The following is an 11,880-nucleotide window of genomic DNA, read 5'->3' as shown; positions in this document are numbered from 1 at the left end:
ATAGATTTTCATGGTTATGCCACACAAGTTTTATTAATTTGTCTTATTTTCATAAAAATGTGATTAAATATATATATTTCCATCTACCATAAGGGGAAGAAGAAAAGTATGTTAGCCATGTAGTTGACTGCTCTCCCTGCATTGGGCAAACAGATCAGGAACGTGTAGTCAATCTACCTGGAGTCACAGACTCTTTCTTCAGAAAAAAATGCACAAATATACAAAGTTTTTCATTCCATCGATGGATCCACCAGATAGCAATTGACCTCAGAGTCAGAAACCCTAAAGAGCGAGGAAGGCAACATCTTCTCTTCATTTTTAAAAAGACCCATTATGTTCTCCTCTTACCGTGTGCATACTGTGTGCATGAAAGATCAATTTTGCACTAGTGTCTGACAGATGGGTGCTTGATCAAGACCAGTGGGTCCCAAATGCCATTCAAAGAGGATATCATTTTCCATATGCCTCAACATGTGAGAAAAAAACTGAGCGCAACCAGAGGGTGTATGTTTGGTAGGGTAGACTTTTTATTCTTTCTCATCCTCTTCTTTTTCCCTTGTGAAAGAACAGGATGTTCTTAATTAATAAAATAACACCTGAAGCTATTCCATAGGAAGCTGACCAATATTGGCTAAAAGGGATTTTTTTTTTTTTTAAAGATCTTTTTTTATTTATTTGACAGGATAGAGACAGCCAGCGAGAGAGGGAACACAAGCAGGGGGAGTGGGAGAGGAAGAAGCAGGCTCCTAGTGGAGGAGCCTGATGTGGGGCTCGATCCCATAACGCCGGGATCACGCCCTGAGCCGAAGGCAGACGCTTAACCGCTGTGCCACCCAGGCGCCCCAAAAGGGATGGTTTTGATGCGTTTTATTTATTTTTTTCTGCAGATGCTCCGCTCTGAGGAATCTGAAAGACCTAAGGCCTCCTCGCTCAAAGCACAGTAAGGACTTAGCCTTGGAGCCAGAAGCAATGTTCAGAACCTTGGAGACCTAGTGAGGCTCACCTAGGGTGGAGCTGGAGCCTGGGAAAGGTGAGCAGAGGCGAGGAAGCACTGCGGAGTGTTTGGGGTGGTGAAGTGAGGAGTGAAGGGGAAGCAATATCAGAGAGAGGGGGCATATCACAAAGAAGTTCTTTATAAGCTGATAGCAACTTCAAAGGAGTAGCAAGAAAAAAGTTGTACACCATTATACCAACTCTCCATATATGTGATTATCACATGGGAAGAGAGTTTCCTTTTGGGTAATGAACTGAACCAGCACACTATTCCAAACATTGCATTGTTGGTGAGATGGTGGCAACTTATTTCTTGAGGAAGACCAACCTTTATTCAGATAGAATGTATGCTTTCTTCCCTGGGAAAGCCTTACTATTAAAAAAAAAATCAGCTGAATTAAATGGTGCAGACTTGTAGCTGAACCTGGACCACATATCGAGTAGCTCTGAACTAGAAAACGTCTAAAGTAGCTGAAATAAAAAATACAGAACTTAGCTGGTCCTAGGTACTCGAGAACTGTGGGTTTTGGTATAGACATGACCAAGGTCAAGGACCATACCACACATGATCAGTCATAAAAATGCACAAAAACAGCATCAAGAATGCCCAGTCACAAAGGTGGGGTAGACTGTTAAGGGGGTAGACCCCACGTTCCTGAGGAACATGCACTTTGCCAAGAAGCACAACAGGAAGGGCCTGAAGAAGCTGCAGACCAACAACGCCAAGGCCACAAGTGCACGTGCTGAGGCTGTCTGGGCCCTTGTCAAGCCCAATGAGTTCAAGCCGAAGATCCCAAAGGGTGGCAGCCACCAGTTCCAACAACTTGCCTACCTCACTCACCCCAAGCTTGAGACATCTTTTCATGCCACATTGCCAAGGGCCTCGGGCTCCGCCGGCCAAAGGCCTAGGGCAAGGCTCAGACCAAAGCCCAGGCTGCAGCTGCCACTCCGCCTTTGGCCCCCGAAGGACAGGGTCCCATGAAGGCTTCAGTGTAGAGGCCTCTGTTAGCCAATGTGAGGACAGAAGTACTGCTGTGACCCCCGACTTCCGCTGCATGGGGCTGGTGTCCTCCTGTGCTATTTGCACAAATAAACCTAAATCAGTAAAAAAATAAAAATGGAGAGCTTGGGCCCTGAAATTGGGTGAGTTGATTGAAATCCTATGAGTGCTCCTGGGCAAGTTACTTAATTTCTCACTTAATTTGATCATTGGGAATAATCACAGTGGCATCTGATTGGGTTGTGAACATCTGAAAGGAACAATTCCTTTGTGTGTTTTGGCAAGTAGTAAGCACTCAGTAAATGTTAGCTGCCAATATTATTTTTTACTTATTTATTCATGATATATGTATTAAATGCTATTTCTCTACATAACAACCCCACAGCCTAAGTTCTTTCCACTGCTGTGATTCTAGACCAAATGGACATATTGTGGGTGCGCCACTCTTAATACTTCTTCCACAGCATGCTGTGTGAGTGCAGAGGAAAGACTAACATGAATGAATATTTCAAGTACAATGAAATGAAAATTTCCAATGTCTGTCAGCAGGAACCAGAGAGCACCAACTCCAACTGGCTCAAGCAATGGGAAACGTGTTGACTTACATAACTGGAAGTGCAGAGTAGGGTCAGCTTCAGGGAAAACTTCATCCTGGGTTCTGTGTCCATTTTTCCTGACAATCCTTGGACTCAGCCTTCCTCAAAACATTGGTGTCATCTCTAGAGTGGTAGAAAGATAATGACAGCTCAGATTTGACATTCTTCAGCCCAGCAGGTCCAGAGAAAGAAAGCAGTTTTACCAGAAAAACAAAAATGAACTTTCTCAGAGTTCCTGATTTCAATGTTTCCAGCATGAGTTTCATGCCCTTTTCCAAACGAATCACTAGCAGAGGAATCTGATTACTCTTAGGTCTGATCTACTTAGGAGAGATACTGAAGGAGAAAGCAGTGGTGTTTCCAATAGGTGTCATAAGAAAGGACAACAAAACCTTCCAGGAATTCCTAAAGGAAAAAAATAGATGCACATAGCCACACTACATACTAAATGTCAGAGCTTGAAAAGCATTTAGAGGCAATCTATTTAAATTCCTCAGCCTTTGGAAAAGGAACTCCAGACAAAATAAATAAAGTGAATTGTCCAAGGATGCCCAGCCAAAGGTGGCCCAGTTGTGACTCTAATTTAGGCATTATTATTTCAAATCTATCGTGCTTTCAACACCAGCCTATTTTTCTGCCATCTTAACTAATAAAAACAAAAACAAAGCACGTAATTCTGATTATTTGCCCATTGCTTAGGGATTCCAGCAGCTGGTGGGAACCGTAACTTGGATTGAGGAGAAAGGTAACCGTTTATGTGCTGTAACTTGTTTACGATAACTTTTAGTTTCTTTGGAGAATATAGATTGTCTTTCAACAAGTCCCATCTTGTGTAGTTATTTTGCCCCTTATCAATAAAATCTTTTTTTTTAAAGATTTTATTTATTTATTTGACAGAGAGATAGAAGCAGGCTCATAGCGGAGGAGCCTGATGTGGGGCTCGATCCCATAACGCCGGGATCACGCCCTGAGCCGAAGGCAGATGCTTAACCGCTGTGCCACCCAGGCACCCCTATCAATAAAATCTTAAAAAGACATCCAATGTTCTTACAAAGAACTATAGCACCTGACGAGCAAAGCTGTAGTAATTTGTGATGACTACTGTTCTGTCTCATAACCTCTTGTATCCTATTGAACCAGTTTTATCCTGGCAGATTCTTCGCGTTTCATTGTTTCATTGCACAGAATTTTAAGAATATTAGAAAGAAGTTTCTGATGTTGAAGTTTTGCTTAGTGCATTATTTCATCGTATTTGGGATGGGTCCCAAGGTGACTCTTAGTCTAATGATCAACCTCATAAACTGAAAGTTTTATCCTTAATTATTCTAAAAATAGCCACATACGTTTAGTGGATGTTTTAAAATCCGTATCTCTGGAACGATTTGGGGAAGGAAGCAATGCATGTGGGAAGCCTCACTGGTATTCCGTTTCAGGCCAGCAACTGAATCTTCAATGTAAATCTTTAACATCAAATTCTTAATGTAAAAAATCAGTCACTGGGCCAGCAGACCAAACTTGCTCATGTTTAAACCATAGAACTGAAAAATTCCTTTCTTCTTTCAGTTCTTTTCAGTGAGTATTGTACCATTTCTAAATATTTGATGAAGGCAATAAAGTGGATTAGCCCTTCACACTTCAGTGACTTGTGGATTTACTCCCAGTTGGAATCATTTCTGTCCTAGGAATATCAAAATCAGTGACCTTTTATATGTCAATTTGTTTCTCCATCTGTCCCACATTGTAGATGTGAGGAATTGGACTGATGCTGTTGAACCATGCTTTCCTCCTTTTAGATGTCAATGTGTTGATTCCTATATACTGAGCTTCTTTGGCAATTTTTCATACGTGCTATTTCCCTTCACTCAAGTAAGGATCTCTCACAATGAAGATAAAGTCTAAGATTTGTGATTCATTCCTAGCTCTCTCTCTCTCTTTTTTAGTGCACATTTCTCATCGTTTCCTCTAATATTCTGGTTCTTTCACTAACTCAGATGAAATTATGTATTTTTTTCTAGCTCGGTAATTAATTCAGGTACAGCATTATGCCTGGAAAAAATAATATTATAGGAAAATGTGTTTTAATTTTCTTTTTTTTTTTTTAAGATTTTATTTATTTATTTGACAGAGATAGAGACAGCCAGCGAGAGAGGGAACACAAGCAGGGAGAGTGGGAGAGGAAGAGCAGGCTCCCAGCGGAGGAGCCTGATGTGGGGCTCGATCCCAGAACGCCGGGATCACGCCCTGAGCCGAAGGCAGGCGCTTAACCTCTGTGCCACCCAGGCGCCCTGTGTTTTAATTTTCTGAACTGTCAGTTTGTTTCGTATGGGGGGGTGGACCATGCAGCCTGTCTTAACCACAGTCTATGAAATAATGTTGTATATTTGTCAATAATCAAAGTAGAAATTGAAGGGAACAGATGTACTTTTAATAATTTCTAAGATCATATCATTTATTTAAATTAAAGGGGATTTGAACCAAGTAGGTCATTAACTCAAGGTTTTGTTAATAAATCCTAATTTTATGTAATTAGTTTTGAGCCTTGTATTTTTGAATGGGTAGATGACAAGAATGACTATCAGCCTATCAGTCTTTGTTTTCTGCATATTGTCCTTCCTGAACTTAACCCTGATTGTGGTATGTAATACAGGTTACTTTTTGCCACGTGTTTCAAAGACTGATGGCTATGTACACTGTACACCTTGAATTTGCACAGTATTATAGCTCAATGAACCTGAAAGGAAGAAAAAGACTGATGGTTTACTGTTTGGATTTGAAGCCCTAGTTCTGAAAAATTAGATATCTCTGGATCCCAACCCTGGCTATGCACTTCTTTCCTTTCTATCTAGTACTGGAGTTTTGGTTTCTTATCTGGATCACTTCCTTAGCCTCCATACCTTATACATAGTTCAAATGTAACCTTCCCAGATTATGACTCCTAATCTTCGGTCTCTAAACGTCATCGTGCAGACAGAAATTGTGTCGATCCATCTTGCCTTCCTTCCCTTGATTGTAAACCCGTTGTTGCCTGCGCATGTCCTGCCCCAACAATGAAATCTATCTACCATACTACAGCAGATGCTATATACTATGCCGCTATACTAATGCAAATGTTGATCGAAATTTACCAGGGGCACAAACTGCTGGTACAGACATAAGACCAGCTCACCAGTGTGTTTTATTTGGCCAGAAGCATGTTTTAGAAAAAGCTGAATGTGTTCAGGCAGGACATGGACTTTCAGGTTTTGAGTAAGTCCTGCCACTCCAGTCGTCTTAAATCACACCATGTTTAAATAAATGGCTTGTTCCTGAAGGTATTTGAAATTGGGATTGTAAAGCCTGCCTTCTACCATCCACATGTTTTATGTCAACCCTGTTCTATTTGTATGTTTGTTTGGTTGCTTGGTTGGGTTGTTTTTTTTTTTTTTTTTCTTAATGAAAACTCATCCTTCCATTATTTCTAACCTGAAGCTTTCCTGATACTATTACTATTACTGTTTCCATACTCGACATGACATTATTTTATTCTTGGTGATAACGTAAAGGCAAACATCCGTGGTTGGATATAATGAACTCTGTTTCATCTTGTGTATATAAACAGCTTTAACACTAAAAATTGTGAGCATGATGAATTACTGTTTGCAACTCCAATGAATATGTTTCTGGATAGATTTAGAGTGACAAAAGCAAGAGCAGTCCTGTATGGCATAAATGTTCTTCACATCCTTTAAAGAACAATGTGCAAATTATTCTTTGCTCTTTGATTATTTTGGTGTGTATATTAGAATTGGGTTTGGTTGCAAGTGATTAAAAAAAACAATAAAAATAACAGTACTTTGAACTGGACACCTGTTTATTTTGCTCTTACTTTAGGATCTGACAAGGTGGTCCAGGACTAGAATAGGAACCATAGGAGCTCAGGCTTTTTGCTGCTTCTTTCACTATTAGTATCCTTTTGCCTTATGATTCAGGAGGCTGCTGTAGCTCCAGCCATCACGTTCACATTCCAGCCAACATGAGGGAAATTAGAACAAGAAAGGGTATGCCCCACCTTTAAGGACTCACACCAGAAATTTTACACACATCTCCATTTCTTTCCCATTTCCAGGGTGCTATCACCTGGCCATAAGTAGCTATAAGAGAGGTTGAGAAAAAAACACACATGCCCAAATATACTCAACATGTCTGAAGTCAAAGATGAAAAATCCTAATTTCTAAGTGTATTTTTTATTAATAATATCTATATTTATTATAAATGATAAATCTTTGCTATGGATTTTTTAAGTGCTAAAATATTTTACATTGAGTGCTTATGGTCATTTTAGTTTACTGAATTAATTTAATTTGTGATGGATTTACCTGTTGAATTTTTCCATGAGTAATGAATTTAAGAGCAGCAAATTAGCAATTTGGAGAAAAAGAGAAAGGAAGGCCCAACACACGTGCTTAACTTAAGGAATGTAATTAGGTGCTCACAGCTCACTAGACATCCTGGGATCCCATCAAGAGATGCTTCAGAGAGTAAAACAAAATGGGATAAAAAAAACCAGTGTTGAGCCATCTGCAGAGCAGGGAGGTGGCTGAAAGGTTACGGACCATCATCAAGGAGCTGGTCAAGAAACCTAAAGGAAGGACATCTCTGCTGGAATATTTAAATTAGTAGCCCAATTCTGAGGGTAAAAAAGCAGCAGGCAGATGGTGAGAGCAGAGGGTATTCCCGTAAAACCTCAGCATGGTTTCTAGGAACCGCTGCTGTGGAGCCTTTTAAAATGCTTGCCAAAGAAAGAGAGGACCTCGCCCCATTGCTTGGGGCCTGCGGGCCTATAGGATGTTAGCTTTGGCAACAAAGGACACCACCTGCAGAATTTCCATTTCCCTCCAACAGCAGAGGAACTGGGGCCTGTGGCCACATGTATCTAACAAGAATCTGCAAGACTCCCCTCTAGCTGGAGACTTGGAAACTTCTGCAGAAAGCACTCAATTGTCCTTTCACATGAGGTCAAGGAGACAACTGTGACCTTTAGTCCTTGATGCCTCCCCAGCAGCCCTGGCATCTCTTTAGTGATACAAGTCATAGCTTTCACCCAATGAACAGCAATGCAACCCAAGGTTTGGGCTTTACTTAGGGGCCACTGGACCAGTATCTTCTCCCTCAGAAGTTTACTCATTATCTATCTGAGGTATTATGGAATAATGGCTCTCAAAATTCACAATGAAATGGGCTGAGGCTACAAGCCCACATTCCCAAAAGAAGAATGAAAAAAAAAAAAAAAGATGAAGGGATGGATGATATCAGGACAACCCACAAAACGCAAAAGTATCTATCTCTCTCTCTAAACCAGAAATGAGAGACTGAATATACAAACAATGGCCAGACCACATATAAAAAGAGAGTTCTGACACAGCCATCAGCAACCTACCCAGGAGACCAATGTCTATGTGCAGTATAGGCATACCTCAAAGATATGGCAGGTTTGGTTTCTTATCACCACAATAAAGCAAATATGGCAGTAAAGTGAGTCAAATTCATTTTTTGGCTTCCTAGTGCATATATAAGTTATGTTTACACAATACTGTGGTCTATTTAGTGTGCAATAATATTATGTCTAAAAATTATATGCATACCTTACTTAAAAATACTTTATTGCAAAAAAATAAATCATCTGAGCTTCCAGTGAGCATAATCTTTTTGTTAGTGGAGGGTCTTAACTTCATGTTGCTGGCTGCTGACTGATCACGATGGTGGTTGCTGAGGGTGGGCCAGCTAAGACAACAATGAAATTTGCCACGTTGATGAACTCTTCATTTCATGAGCAATTTTTCTGTAGCATGTGATGTTGCTTGATAACATTTTGCCCACAGTAGAACTTCTTTTAAAATTGGAGTCCATCCTCTCAAACCTGCCTCTGCTTTATCAACTAAGTCTTGTCATATTCTAAATCCTCTGTTGTCATTTCAACGGTCTTCATGGCATCTTTACCAGGAGTAGTTGCCATCCCAGGAAATCACTTTCTTTGCTCGTCCATAAGAAGCAATTGCTCATCTGTTCAAGTTTATCATGAGATAGCAGCAGTTCAGTCACATCTTTAGGCTCCATTTCTAATTCTAGTTCTCTTGCTGTTTCTACCACATCTGCAGTTACTTCCTCTATGGAAGTTTTAAACCCTTCAAAGTCATTCATGAGAGTGGGAAACAACTTCTTCCAAACTCCGCTCATGTGGACATTTTGACCTTTTCCCATGAGTTGCCAATGTTCTGAATATCATCTAGCGTGGTGAAATCTTTCCAGAAGGTTTTCAATTTACTTTGCCAGGATCCATCAGAGGAATCACAGTCTATGGCAGTTCTAGCCTTACAAGATGTATTTCTTAAACAATAAGACTTGAAAGTTGAAATCACTCCTTGATCCATTAACCACAGAATGGATGTTCTGTTAGCAGGCATAAAAACAACATTAATCTCATTGTACATCTCCGTCAAAACTCTTGGGTGACCAGATGCATTGTCAATGAGCAGGGATATTTTGAAAAGAATCTTTTTTTCTGAGCAGTAAGTCTCAACAGTGGGTTTAAAATATTCAGTAAACCATGATGTAAATAGATGTGCTGTCATCTAGGTTTTGTTGTTCCATTTAGAGAGCACAGGCAGAGTAGGTTTAGCATAATTCTTAAGGTCCTAGGATTTTTGTGATGGTAAATGAGCATTGGCTTCAACTTAAAGTCACCAGCTGCATTAGCCCTTCATTAAGAGTCAACTTGTCCTTCGAAGGTTTGGAGGTAGGCATTGACTTCCCTCTAGCTATGCAAGTCTTCGATGGCATCTTCTTCCAGTGAAAGGCTGGTTGGGGCACGTTGAGAATTTGTTGTTTAGTGCAGCTGCCTTCATTAGCGACCTTAGCTAGATTGTCCGGATAATTTGCTGAAGCTTCTGCATCAGCACTTACATCACCTTACACTTTGATGTTATGGAGACGGCTTCTTGCTTTAAACCTCATGACCCCACCTCTGCTAGCTTCAGGCTCTTCTCTGCAGCTTCCTCACCTCTATTAGCCATCACAGAATTGGAATGAGTTAGGGCTTTGCTCTGGACTAGGCTTTGGCATAAGGGGATATTGTGGTTGCTGTGATCTTCTATCCGGACCACTAAAACTTTCTCTGTATCAATAATAGGGCTGTGCTGCTTTCTTATTATTCATGTTCTCCCCGGAGTAGCACTTTTAATGTCCTTCAAGAACTTCACCTTTGCATTCACAACTTGGCTAACTGTTTCATGCTAGAGGCCTAGATTGTGACCTCTTTCAGCCTTTATATGTCTTCCTCAGTAAGCTTAATCATTTCTAGCTTTTGATTTAAAGTGAAGGATGGGTGACTTTTCCTTTCATTTAAACACTTAGGGGCCACTACAGTGCTATTAATCGTCCTAAGTTCAATTTTTGTTGTGTCTCAGGAAATAGGGAGGGAAACAAGAACAGTAGTTGGTGGAGCGGACAGACCACGCACATTTATAGATTGAATTTTATCTTATATGGGTGTGGTCCTTGGTGCCCCCAAATGATTACAATGGTAACGTCAAAGATCATGGATCACAGATCATCATAACAAATATAATAATAATGAAAGAGTGAGAATTACCAAAATGTGACACAGAGACATAAAGTGAACACATGCTGTGGAAGAATGGTGCCCAAAGACTTAGTCGGTGCATGGCCGCCACATACCTTTAATTTGTAAAAAATCGAATACCTGCCAAATGCAATAAAATGAGGGCTGCCTGTAACCAGTCCAGGAAGCCAGCCTGCTGTATGTCAAACTTGCAGGAAACTTGATTGCTATCTTTTTTTCTTTTTAAGATTATTTATTTATTTATTTGAGAGAGAGAGAGAGCACAAACAGGGGAAACTGCAGAGGGAGAGGGAGAAACAGGCTCCCCACTAAGTGGGGAACCCAAGCAGGTCTCAATCCCAGGATCCTGAGAACATATCTTAGCAGAAGGCAGACACTTAACCTACAGAGCCACCCAGATGCCCCCCTCCCCCTTTGATTGCTGCCTTGAGTAATAATCCAGAACACAAAGCAATGATTTTAACAATCAGCCCTAAATGGTCAGGACTTAAATAACAATAGCTTCTTTAATTTTTGTCCCCACCTCCAATTTAAGACTAACAAAGGAAAACCAAATATGCACCCCTAACAAATCACATAGGCTGTACCACTTTGTTAGCCTACCACTTCCTTATGCCAACACCTCCAAACAGGGCACACCTGCTAGCTTCCCTTTATTCCACAATAAAGCTACCCTCCAAAAAATAAAATAAAATAAAGCTGTCCCCCTCCTCTGCCTGCTTTGGGTCTCTTTGTGGCTGACTCTCTCATTATAGCAACTTTAGAATAAGTGGACTTTTCTAGTTCTTATTTGGTTGGTCTTTGTTTATTTTCACAGAAACTATTGTTAAATAATAAAAATTCAACCGACTACATTTTAAAGATCTAACTTTATTAATCAATGCATGTATCAGACAGCATCCCATCTAGTAATCAAATAAAGGGGAGCTCCAAAGGGCTACAGAGAAGAAAAGATTGTTAAAGGGAGAAAAGGAGTGGGGAAAAAAGGAAATTATTAGCAAAGAATCCATTGTTTGGGCAAAGGCATCCTCCTAAGGGAAATGGAAGGGATCTATCAGCAAATTTCCTGTACTGACCAGGAAATTCCTGTGTTGACTGGTTAAAGGTTCCATTTCTGGGGGGTTCTAACTGCAGTTAAATTAGGTATTAAGTCTTGGTTTACTGACTTGGGGCCTTAACCTAAATGACACCATTTCGGGTTTGTGGTTTTCTTTTTAACAATTCCCCTCTCTTGATCAGACTCTCACCTTAACTGAGAGATGTGATCAAAATTCAAGGCATTAGAGCTACTCTCAGCTATGCTCAGCAGTTTTGCAGCTCTTTTTGCTCCTCTGTGTGGTAGTCACAGATCATGAAGTGTTTGCTTAATCTCTGTGATAATCACAGGTTACGACGTCAGGTGCACATAGTTTGAGTTGGTGTTTTGTTGTTGTTGCTGCTGCTGTTGTTGTTTTTCTGGGATGTTCTGGTGTAAGAAAGGTCATTTACTTGGTGGTTAGTGGCTGCAAGATGCATTTAAAGTTTTTGAGAGGCTGTAATGCACCAGGGGGATTATCATGGTTACTATAAACAGGATAATTTTCAGTGTTTCAATGCACTGTGTAGCCATGATCTCCAACACCCAAACCAATCAAATCAAATGAGTCAAAGAAAGACCCTGCTGAAGGAGTCA

At 40.4% G+C, this 11,880-nt stretch overlaps 1 pseudogene; it reads left to right on the top strand.

Moving 5' to 3' along the window:
* Positions 1-1,530: 1,530 nt before the first annotated feature.
* Positions 1,531-2,099, top strand: LOC103664943 (annotated as a pseudogene).
* The last annotated feature ends 9,781 nt before the right edge of the window (positions 2,100-11,880 follow it).

This window comes from Ursus maritimus, unplaced genomic scaffold (assembly GCF_017311325.1).
Source record: "Ursus maritimus isolate PB19 unplaced genomic scaffold, ASM1731132v1 scaffold_30, whole genome shotgun sequence".
Lineage (NCBI taxonomy): Eukaryota > Metazoa > Chordata > Mammalia > Carnivora > Ursidae > Ursus > Ursus maritimus.
The sequence above is the reverse complement of the archived record's forward strand: the minus strand, read 5'-3'. Positions and strand labels throughout refer to the sequence as shown.